The 12,210-nt window shown below is 37.3% G+C and overlaps 1 long non-coding RNA gene across 1 annotated transcript; it reads right to left on the bottom strand.

Moving 5' to 3' along the window:
- Positions 1-9,155: 9,155 nt before the first annotated feature.
- Positions 9,156-10,035, bottom strand: LOC125754434 (uncharacterized). The gene is made up of 2 exons (XR_007408634.1): positions 9,747-10,035; positions 9,156-9,347 (listed from the first exon to the last, which is right to left on the bottom strand). It is a non-coding gene; the product is annotated as an uncharacterized LOC125754434 (long non-coding RNA).
- Between the last annotated feature and the right edge of the window lie 2,175 nt (positions 10,036-12,210).

Here is a 12,210-nt window from a genome sequence, read left to right as displayed (position 1 = left end):
GTGGACCCTCAACTTTATGGTCAACTAATATTCGACAAAGGAGGAAAGACTATCCACTGGAAAAAAGACAGTCTCTTCAATAAGTGGTGCTGGGAAAATTGGACATCCACATGCAGAAAAATGAAACTGGACCATTCTCTTACACCAGACACAAAGATAAACTCAAAATGGATGAAAGATTTAAATGTGAGACAAGATTCCATCAAAATCCTGGAGGAGAACACAGGCAACACCGTTTTTGAACTTGGCCACAGTAACTTCTTGCAAGATACATCCATGAAGGCAAGAGAAACAAAAGCAAACATGAACTATTGGGACTTCATCAGGATAAGAAGCTTCTGCACAGCAAAGGATACAGTCAACAAAACTAAAAGACAACCTACAGAATGGGAGAAGATATTTGCAAATGACGTATCAGATAAAGGGCTAGTTTCCAAGATCTATAAAGAAACTTATTAAACTCAAAGCAAAGAAACAAACAATCCAATCATGAAATGGGCAAAAGACATGAACAGAAATCTCACAGAGGAAGACGTAGACATGGCCAACAAGCACATGAGAAAATGCTCCGCATCACTTGCCATCAGGGAAATACAAATCAAAACCACAATGAGATCCCACCTCACACCAGTGAGAATGGGGAAAATTAGCAAGGCAGGAAACCACAAATGTTGGAGAGGATGCGGAGAAAGGGCAACCCTCCTGCACTTTTGGTGGGAATGTGACCTGGTGCAGCCACTCTGGGAAACTGTGTGGAGGGTCCTCAGAGTTAAAAATAGATCTGCCCTATGACCCAGCAAATGCACTGCTGGGGATTTACCCCATAGATACAGATGCAGGGAAACAGCAGGACACCTGCACCCCAATGTTTATAGCAGCAATGTCCACAATAGCCAAACTGTGGGAGGAGCCTCGGTGCCCATCGACAGATGATGGGTAAGGAAGCTATGGTCTAGGTATACACTGGGATATTCCTCAGCCATTGGAAACAACAAATACTCACCATTTGCTTCAAGGTGGATGGAACTGGAGGGTATTATGCTGAGTGAAATAAGTCAATTGGAGAAGGACAGACGTTATATGGTCTCATTCATTTGGGAAATATAATAAATAGTGAAAGGGAATAAAGGGGAAAGGAGAGAAAATGAGTGGGAAATATCAGAAAGGGAGACAGAACATAAGAGACTCCTAACTCTGGGAAACTAACAGGGTGTAGAGGAAAGGGAGGTGGACGGGGCGTGGGGGTGACTGGGTGACAGGCACTGAGTAGGGCACTTGATGGGATGAGCACTGGGTGTTATGTCATATGTTGGCAAATTGAACTCCAATAAAAAAATAAATTAATTTAAAAAATCAGTGCTTTAAAGTAGTGGTCTGCTTGCAAAAATGCAGCTAGAAACACTCTGTACACAAACCCTGGGAAGCAGCCTAATAATTTGCTCTCTGTTTTGGCTTCAAATGGCAAAAAAAAAAAAGGATACCAGTAAGAACCTGAAACCCTGGGTCTGTTACACATGGGGTTTCAATTGATACTTCCTGAATGGTGTAGGAGATACAGGCTGAGAAATTGGAATAAAAACCAGTCAAAAACCATTAAGATTCTGTCAGAAAAAGAAGTGCAAAATTGATCTGTCAGGATAACTGGGGGAATGTAGGACTCTTGTGGAAAACACAAACCCACTGAAGGACTTAAAATTAAAAGTCATAAACTACATTAGCATGAACCATTGTGAGGAGAGTAAGCAGGCATCACAAACAGGAGGATTAGCACTCTCAAGAGTAGAGAATAATAATCTGAATAATCTATAAGTATATTAAAATTGTCCAAAAAGATAAAGGAGCAGAAATCACAATGAAACAAGAGGACAATATGAAATAAACTATAAGAAAATGAGAAATAATTTATAAAGAGACATAGTTCAAGAGTGATTTTGTGTCAGATCTCAGGAAATCATCTAGACTGTAGCACAGAGAAAAAGAGATGAAAAATATAAAAGTGAGTCAGATATAAAAGATAGTACATGGGTGTTAAATGTATATCTAATGGGAATCTCAGTGGGGAAAATGAAAAAAAAATAGCAAGAGTAAAACAAGTTATTGGTGGAGAACTTAGCAGATGTAAAGAAGAAAAGCTATGATATCAAATGGCACAGAATAAAATTACATCCCCACCTAGAAATATCAGAGTGAGATGATAGACTATGAAAAGCAAAGAAACCTTAAAAGCAAGTAAAGAGGAGTACTATGGACAAAGTGGAGGGGAAAAATAAAGATATTTTGAGATAAATAAGGACTGGAAGGATACCCCCCCACAGATTACTGAGGAGAGAATTATTAGAAGACAATTGAACCTGGAAGGAAGAAAGGGAATGAGAGAAGCAAATGGAAACAAATAGGTGGTAAAGATGTGGGTTAACCAAATAATCAACTGTGTAAAATGGTTACATTTTGGAGAGTTTAAAAATAAAGTAGAACTAGAATATCAGATAAAAATAACATAGAAGATGGCAGAAAGGTAGAGAGCTAAGTGTTTTATAGTTCTTGTATATGATGGTGTGGATAAAAATGATGATCTTTCTTAAGTTCTCTTCTTCCTCTCTCTCTCCCTGTCTGAAATAAATAAGTAAAATCTAAAAAAAAAAAAAATAGAAATAGACATACAACAAAACATAGAGATGAAGGAAAAAAGAAGAAACTAATGACCTGATTAATCTGATTAAGCCAAAGCCCATTCCAAGACAGAAAGAATGAAAACAAAACAAAACAACTAAACAGAATCCTCCTAGTAAAATCTTTTAGAAGTTCCTTTTCATGAAATAGCTTAGAAGCAGTTTTTGTGGCGATATGACTAGATTTTTTTTTTATTAGGATCATATTATCCTAGAACTGAGGGACACCTAGGTGGCTGGGTGGTTTAGTGCCTGCCTTAGGCTCAGGTCATGATCCTGGAGTTCTGGTATGGAGTCCTGGGGGTGGGGTGGGGGGGCTGCTTCTCCCTCTGCCAGTGTCTCTGCCTCTCTCTCTGTGTGTGTCTCATGAATAAATAAAACATTTTTAAAAAGAACTGAAAACAAATGTTTAAAATAGTCTAGTTTGGTTTCTTCACTGTATCGTTGGGGAAATTAAGACTCAGAGATTTAATGATTTGTTTGAAGTCACACACTAAAGTCACAGGTGTAAGACTAGGAGTTAGTTCATTGGAAGTAGTAGTCTTCATGAAATTTACCTGGAAGCCAGAAAACCTGGGGCTAATGCTGAAAGCTATAATCAGCTGTCCAAATTGTCCCTGGCTATAGTTGCTTCTTTCAAAATGAGGTAATAATTTTCATTTAACAATTGTCAATTATTGACAATTGTATTTATTTATGTATCTATCAGTCTGAATAGGAGAATTCTTTGGGCATTTTAAGGCCCTTAGATTAAAATGTAGTAATAAAAATAAGCATTATAGTATACACTTTTTGTTATTGATTTATCTAGAAAAATTAATGATATTAAAATTAAGATGAAATTAATCATTCTTTGAGTTACTACAAGAACTTTTTATTTTCTTTTATCAATATTATTAAAAATATGATTTTATGTAATCTAAGATTTGGAACATTATAGGATATAATAAGCTATCTTTTTAAGCAAAAAAGCTTAATTGTCCATATGAAAAAGAAAAAACAAAACCAAAATTTTTCAGTAGTTGAGAATGAGGAAAAATTTTATCAAATATAAAAATTCAGGCCATGATGAAGAGAAAGGACCTTGTCCATACAATGAGTCATAATTTTCAAGCGAGTTTCTTTGAGTGTGGCTTACAACCACATTGTATTGTATGTCTAAAGTATTTCTAGAAAGAGAATAACACCTACTCCAAAAAATATATCCTTCATTAAATTTAAATTTAAAATCAAATGTAATAATAAAGTTATGGGGAGAGAGATGCCAGGAATGAAATAAGAGATTTCAAGTATGTCTCAAAATTTTATGGATTTTATCATTTTGTTATTTTTTAAAAATATATCTTATTTATCTATTCATGATAGACCCAGAGAGAGAAGCAGAGACACAGAGAGAGGGAGAAGCAGGCTCCCTGCAAGGAGCCTGATGTGGGACTCGATCCTAGGACTCCAGAGTCACACTCTGGGCCGAAGGCAGACGCTCAACCGCTGAGCCACCTGGGTGTCCCTGTCAGTTTGTTCTTAAGCAATTGTAGGAATTAATGAACATTTGAAATAGTATGTGTGGCAAAAAGAGAAAAACTACTTTCTATTACTGCCAAGGTGACATTAAGATTATAGAACTAATTTCTCTGAGAGAAGCAAATCTTCCAGTCTTCTGTCTTGAGCAAATACAAAGATAACCACTAGGACACCTGCATTTCTTTAAAACTTTTAGAGAGAAAACTATCAATACTTAAAGTTCATGAAATCAAAATGTTTATTCAGATCTATGAAATCAATCCATGGAATTTAGTTAAGAATCATTATGACTTTCTTTAAATGAGAGTTCTTAAATGTTTTAACTGAATGTTCTGAAAACTTAATTGCGTGTTTCTTTGACATATTGTATTTTATCAGCATAAAAGAAGAACAGCATATAAAATTCTTTTTTTTTTTTTTGAGGGTCCAAGAACAGATTTTATTGCAGGCACCCTCGGGCGAGGTTCCATGACTCACGGGGGAAAGAGAGTGAGTCGAGGAAGTCGCCCCAAAAATTCTGAAACACTTTTTATTTACTAAAATGTGCTTATCATCAAGGATGAAATTAAGTACTTTGGAATCTACAACAAAGCCATTATCTATGAATTTGTACATTTTTGATGGCCTCCTTAATTCAACCAGGGGTCCTTACTCTGAATACATTTCCGTGGCTTTGAGGTTTGGTACTGTCCGTGTACTTGTCATGTCTAGCATATTTCTTCTAAAAGGGGTTTGAGGTGTGCTTTATGTAATAATGTGTGTATGTGTATGCATGTGTGTTTTCAATAACTATCTATAAAATGGAATCACAAATTTATTTTTGCAATCCAAATCCTTTGAGCACTAGACTCAACACTAGTTCCCAAAATGTTCAAATGGGAGGTTGGGAAATTCTGGAAGATAAAGTGATGCAGCTCAACTTGCTCAAATCTAAGTACTACACATCTGTATTATTACATTAATGTTGTACATTATTTTGGAAATCTGATGCACATTATTTCTGTTATGCAAAAAGTCCCCAAAAATTAGCTGGTAGCTCTCTCCAATTTCTCAATCATCGAATTCATTTTTTTTAAAACAATTCTTATGTTTTAGCATTGTAAAAGTAATCAAAAAGTAATATTAAAACTAGTAAAAGACTATGAATTATATTTAAGAAGTATTTTGGGGAGCTTCTTTTTGGTCACATTTTTTTTTCAGGATTGATAATGACTAAAACATACTTCTTTACTGTATTTTGTGAATGTTCATTATTGTAAAGAAACCTGATGCATGAGAATAGGTATTTATATATAATGTGTTTAATGATTAAATATTTTCTTTATAAAAGAATTATTTTGCAAATAACACATAATAATCTAACTGTAAATGAAAGCTTTTCTAATATATTAAAAGTACTTTTGATTTCATTATATTATTTTAAAGTAGGTACTATAGAAAATTCTTATAAATAAGAAAATAAAAATCACCTGTATTCTAAACCAGGGGCTCTGTTAACAATTTTTGTTCATTTTTCTTCAGTTTCCTTCAGTGAAGTTACACACACACACACACACACACCCCACAGACATGAACATACAAACATGTGTTATATGTTTTTTCTTTCAACTTTTAGAATTTTCTCACACTTGTATATACTCTTTATATGTATATTTAGCTTTTGCAGATTATTGAATAATATAGATATAACCTTAATTTATTTTCTAGTTCCCTTATTATGGAACATATTTTTTATTTTTTATTTGATACTGATATGGTGAATATTTTTGCATAAATCTTTTTTCGCCAACAAACAGATGAGAAAATGCTCTGCATCACTGGCCTTCAGGGAAATACAAATCAAAACCACAATGAGATCCCACCTCACACCAGTGAGAATGGGGAAAATTAACAAGACGGGAAACAACAAATGTTACAGAGGATGTGGAGAAAGGGGAACCCTCCTGCACTGTTGGGAATGTGAACTGGTGCAGCCACTCTGGGAAACTGTGTGGAGGTTCCTCAAAGAGTTAAAAATAGACCTGCCCTACGGCCCAGCAATTGCACTGTTGGGGATTTACCCCAAAGATACAGATGCGGTGAAACGCCGGGACACCTGCACCCCGATGTTTCTAGCAGCAATGTCCACAATAGCCAAACTGTGGAAAGAGCCTCGGTGTCCATCGACAGATGATGGATAGAGAAGCTGTGGTCTATGGATACAGTGGGATGTTCCTCAGCCATTAGAAACGACAAATACCCACCATGTGCTTCGACGTGGAGGGACCTGGAGGGTGTTATGCTGAGTGAAGTAAGTCCATCAGAGAAGGACAAACATTATATGGTCTCACTCATTTAGGGAATATAAAAATTGGTGAAAGGGAATAAAGGGGAGAGGAGAGAAAATGAGTGGGAAATATCAGAGAGGGAAGTGAATATGAGAGACACCTAACTCTGAGAAATGAACAAGGAGTAGTGGAAAGGGAGGTGGGCAGGGGGTGGGGGTGACTGGGTGATGGGCACTGAGGGGGGCACCTCACAGGATGAGCACTGGGTGTTATGCTATATGTTGGCAAATCGAACTCCAATAAAAAAATACCAAAAAATAATAATAAAATAGAATCTTTTTTATTGACATCTTTAGGATAGGTTATTAAAATAGAAATTATTGTGTCAAAGAATTATAATATTTAAGATTATTGAGAGATTGTTAACTATTTTTCTGTAGGAAATTTAATCAAAACATATAGTCCTATTATGTTTATATGACAATACTGCCTTATTGTATACCAAGTATTATGGACTAAATGTTTGCCCACCCCGCATTCATGTGTTGAAATCAAATCCACAATATGATTGGGGGTGGGGCCTTTGGATGGTATTTAGGTCATGAGGAGGGAGCCCTCATGACTGGAGTTAGTGCCCTGATAAGCCACCAGAGAGCTAGCTTACTCTTTTCCACCATGTGAGATACGAAAGGTCTACAGTCAACAGCCTGGAAGGGGGCGATTACCTGAACATGAGCATGTTAGCACCCTGGTCTCAGACTTCTAACGTCAAAACTGTGAGAAATATATTCCTGTTGTTTATAAGCTACCCAGTCTAAGGCACTTACATATAGCAGACCAAACTGACCAAGACGTTATTTTTTTTTTAATTTTTATTTATTTATGATAGCCACAGAGAGAGAGAGAGAGGCAGAGACATAGGCAGAGGGAGAAGCAGGCTCCATGCGCCGGGAGCCTGATGTGGGATTCGATTCCGGGTCTCCAGGATCGCGCCCTGGGCCAAAGGCAGGCGCCAAACCGCTGCGCCACCCAGGGATCCCCCAAGACGTTATTATATGTATTTTAATTTTTGCTCTTTTTATGCCTTAAAGGATACTTTATCACTTTAATACTTATCTCTTTGTCAGCTTGCAAAATTAACAGCTTTTTCATGTTAATTATGAATATCCTTTTATGAAGTATAGGCTTTTATAAATTTTCTTTTTTAAAAAAGATTTTATTTATTTATTCATGAGAGACAAACACACAGAGAGAGAGAGAGAGAGAGAGAGAGAGAGGCAGAGACACAGGCAGAGGGAGAAGCAGGCTCCATGCAGGGAGCCCGATGCAGGATTTGATCCCGGGACTCCAGGATCACGACCTGGGCTGAAGGCAGGAGCTAAACCACTGAGCCACTCAATTTTCTTTTACATTTTTGTTTTAACTAATCTCTTAGAATTATTTATTTCTATGCCTTGTTAAGTTTAAGGCAGTTGTTTTTCTTGGAATGTGGTTTACCTTTTGACTTTGTTACAAAATTTGATTTAGGTAAAAGTATTTTAATTTGATTCTTTTAAGTAGTCATATCTAACAGTCTCTTCATTTTCATTTTTTAATTGTTTTTATGTAAAGGAAGCCCTTCCTAATTAAGAAAAATCATATTTACTCATAAATATTAATTTTTATTTATTTATTTTTTCCAGTTTGCTACGGAAAAGTTTAACACATTCATTTAAGTATGCAAAAAGATTATCTTTTTTTTAACTTGTCCTTTTATTTATTTTTTTAAATGGTTACATTTAAAAATACTCATTTTTAATGGCTTATTTTTTTTTTGACTTAACTCTCCATTTATATCTAAAATGCAGTCTGAATGGAAAATCTAAAATTTAGGTTTTTTAAGTGGTTATTCAATTATACTATTACTTATTGAATGATTTATCTTTCTACTTTTACACCTGTACTACACTGTTTTAATTATCATAACTTTGTATGTTTTTATATATGGTAGATCAAATAGATATCCAATATTACTGCTGTATTTTTCCTCAAATTAACTTTTGTTTTCCATGTGCATTTTTCTTTTTTTTTAATGTTTAATTTATTTATTCATGAGAGAGGCAGAGACATAGGCAGAGGGAGAAGCAGGCTCCATGCAGGGAGCCTGACGTAAGACTTGCTCCCAGGACTCCAGGATCATGCCCTGGGCCTAAGGCAGACAGATGCTCAACCTCTGAGCCACCGAGGCATCCTCCATGTGCATTTTTCTAAATTTCTCAATGATTACAATTCTTAAATGACCCTCCAAAATTAGATGGGAATTTTAGTTGGATTTCATTTGCCTACAAGTTAATTTTAGGTGGATCAATATTTGTTGTGCGTCTTCTTAGAATATATCTTACCTATCCCACTTGCATCAGGCCTTTTTCTTCATTTGGAGACCCGTATGATTTCAGGGGAGCTAAGCCAATCAGCACATTCCATTTTTCTTGCCACACAGATGGTGGGTTAGTGACCCAGTTATACGGGTTTCCAATTAGAGGGCATCTTAGTAGTCTCTGGGGATGCTGGGAAAAGAAGTCCATGCTTGTGGCTTTGGGGGGAAGATACAGGCGAAGAACTGAGATAGAAAGAATTTGTGCATTTTGTGTCACTGTTGGACCGCTGGATCAGAGTTTATTTGATATGTGTGAATTTTTTAGTTACGAGATTCACCAAATTCTCTTTAGGTTTTATTTTATTTTTATTTTTAATTTTTTTTAAAGAGTTATATATTTACTTTAGAGAGAGAAAGAGCATGAGAGCAAGAGCGGGAGGGGGAGAGGGAGAGAGAATCTCAAGTGGTCTCTGTGCTGAACATGGAGCCGGTTGCAGGGCTGTCTGTCTCAGCATCCTGAGGTCATGACTTGAGCTGAAACCAAGAGTCAGAGACTTAACCAACTATGCCACCCAATTCTCTTTAGGTTTAAAGTCAGCTTGAACTAGATTTATTGTTACTTTTAAATAAAAACATTTATATTGATACTACATGATTATAATATTCGTTTTTTATATTCATAAACATTGTGTAACTCAATTTCCTCAAGACTTCTTTTGTATTTATCAGCAAAGTTGTATTATTTTCTTCCCATAGATACATAGTTCTTAATAATTTCTGGATACTCTAGTACATTTTAAATTACTCCAACCTAAAAAAACTTTGTTTTGCGTAAAGCATCGTAGCAACACATAATAGGCTGAAATGAAGAAATGAAATAGTAATAAAATAACAAATAATGTTGATGCTAGTAATCTATTGTATAGTACTTACTGCGGGCACGGTTCTATGATGTGTTAGCATACACAACCCCACGAGGTAGCTGGAAATATTATTCCAATCGTATGGATGAAAGAAAGGAGACGAGACTTGGAGTGACTCTCCCAAGCTCATGGCGCTAACTAGTGAGCAGGGCAGCTAGGATTTGAAATCAGGCAGTCCAGGCCCCAGGGAGCTCCTGGCTACGTATTAAACTGCTCTTTGGTGATGACCGTACCCTCAGGCACTAAGAGCAGGCGGCAAAAATGCCTGTGAATGATTAATGGCAAGAATACCTGTGGTTTGTGGAGCTGTTTGAATCAAGTAGGCCAATAGGTGACAGGAGCTCCAGTTCCCAAGCACTGGAGCTCCTGTCACCTGAGTGTCCTGAGTGATTTCCTGTGGTTTCTGGTGGGGCCAAAGGCTAAAGGGATGGTGACAAGGCAGGGGGATCCCTCTCATTTTGCCACCAGGCAGTTACAGAATTGACCGGCAGATCTCGCCTGTAAAGGGTTTTAATAATAACTCCATGATTATCCTCAGGAAAACACGTCTTCTTTCACTTTCAGGTACTAGAATTTCAAATAGGAACGAGGTCAGCACAAGCGGAGATGAGCAGGCCTCACCTCTGTGTCTGGCAGAGGAGAGAGGCACAGACCCAACTTGGGTGCAGTCACCTGAGCCACGTGTGTGTGCTCGTGAACTGGTCCCGACACTCTGGAACCAGGGCTGGAAAACTAGAGGGAAGCAGCTCACACCTGTTTCCAGCGGGGCCTCCTGCTCGCCCCGGAACAGCAGAGGGCATCCTTTCTTCTCTCATCTTCTCTTCTACGGGCTGTGGACTCTGCTGACACCTGCAGGGCCCTTGCTCTGCGCCTCTCGCACATGTGTGACCTCGACTTTAGGGATCTCTGAATGGTTTGGTCTCATAAAGGTGAGACTCATAATTTTGTATCTTTGAGATGTTTGAAAAATTATTCTGTAAATATTACATTTAAAATTCAAGTGGAAGAAACCTAGGTAGTGGATTTCCAGTTTAGTTTAGAAATCATAAGTAAACTAGATGCCTAAAATAAAGTGACCAAAAGCTGTTGGAGTTTTACTTTTTTTGCAGATTAGTAGAGTATGGCATTTTGAGATATATTAAGATTTTTTTTTTCAGCTGGCCCTTGCATGTGTATGGCTCTAAATCTTATCATTTGACACGATTTGTTAAATTTATGCTTTATAACCTTTATGATACTACTCATTTTAGTATCTAATCTATATTTCATTGTTCCATGTGTGCAAGTCGTGCCTTATCATTGAGAATAGCTGTTGAAGGCAGGCATAAGGCACCTCTTGGAGGAGTGGGGCCATCCTGGAAGCCCATCAAATACTTGTCAAGCTGAATACAGGAGGGGACTGAAAATGGGGCTTTTGCACATACACATCATTATGTATCTCCCGCACTCCCTTTATCCTACCCTAAGTCGCTGATCCTGTGTTCAGTGTGCTTATGGCACGTCTACGCTGAATCTTAGTGGTCAGTAACAAAACTGGGAAGGCAAATAACATTAAGTAGTCATCTGTTCTGTACCTTTTTGTAGAAAAAATATTTCTTACAAATTTAATAATAATAACTACCATTAATTATGTGCAAAGTATTTTTGCAATGTTATTAATTAAATTCACAAGAGCTCCCTGAGTTAGGTACTATTTTTTTTTTTCATTTTTACAGAGGACACTGAAACTTTAACCTAATAAGGGACAGGACCAGGATTGCACCGTATTCTAATTATTGCCCACCATGGCTTCTCAGGGATGGAACTGACACTTCTCAAGGTTAGGCAGATTGTCTCAGAAGCATAAACATTTTTTCTCTCTCTTTTTTTTTAATACGATTTTATTTATTTATTTGAGGGAGAGAGCGCGAGCAGGGGGAGCAGCAGAGGGAGCGGGAGAGGGAGAAGCAGGCTCACCGCTAAGCAGGGAGCTTGATGTGGGGCTTGAACCCAAGACCCTGGGATCATGACCTGAGCCAAAGGCAGGCATTTAACCAACTGAGCCACCCAGGTGCACCTAAACCATTTTTTCCCCTAAGAAATAGGTAATGGATATTATGGTATTCACTTGAAATTAATATCAACAAGGCAATATTTCTTCTCCAGTTTATTCTTCATTTTGTTCCTGTTGTGAAAAGTTACTAGGTGACAGTTTTTGCTACAAAGAAAATTATGAATAGAAAATTAGTTCCTATTTTACAATATTTTGCCTCCCTTTTTAGAAATAGGCATTCTGGGCAGCCTGGGTGGCTCAGCGGTTTAGCACCTGCTTTTGGCCCTGGGTGTGACCCCAGGGTCCCGGGATCGAGTCCCACGTCGGGCTCCCTGCATGGAGGCTGCTTCTCCCTCTGCCTGTCTCTCTCTCTCTCTCTCTGTGTTTCTCATGAATAAATAAATAAAAATTAAAATTAAGAAAAAGAGAAATAGGCATTATA

This window comes from Canis lupus, chromosome 36 (genome assembly GCF_003254725.2).
Source record: "Canis lupus dingo isolate Sandy chromosome 36, ASM325472v2, whole genome shotgun sequence".
In the NCBI taxonomy this organism is placed as follows: Eukaryota; Metazoa; Chordata; class Mammalia; order Carnivora; family Canidae; genus Canis; species Canis lupus.
Note: the sequence above shows the minus strand (reverse complement) of the source record. Positions and strands in the feature narration are given on the sequence as shown.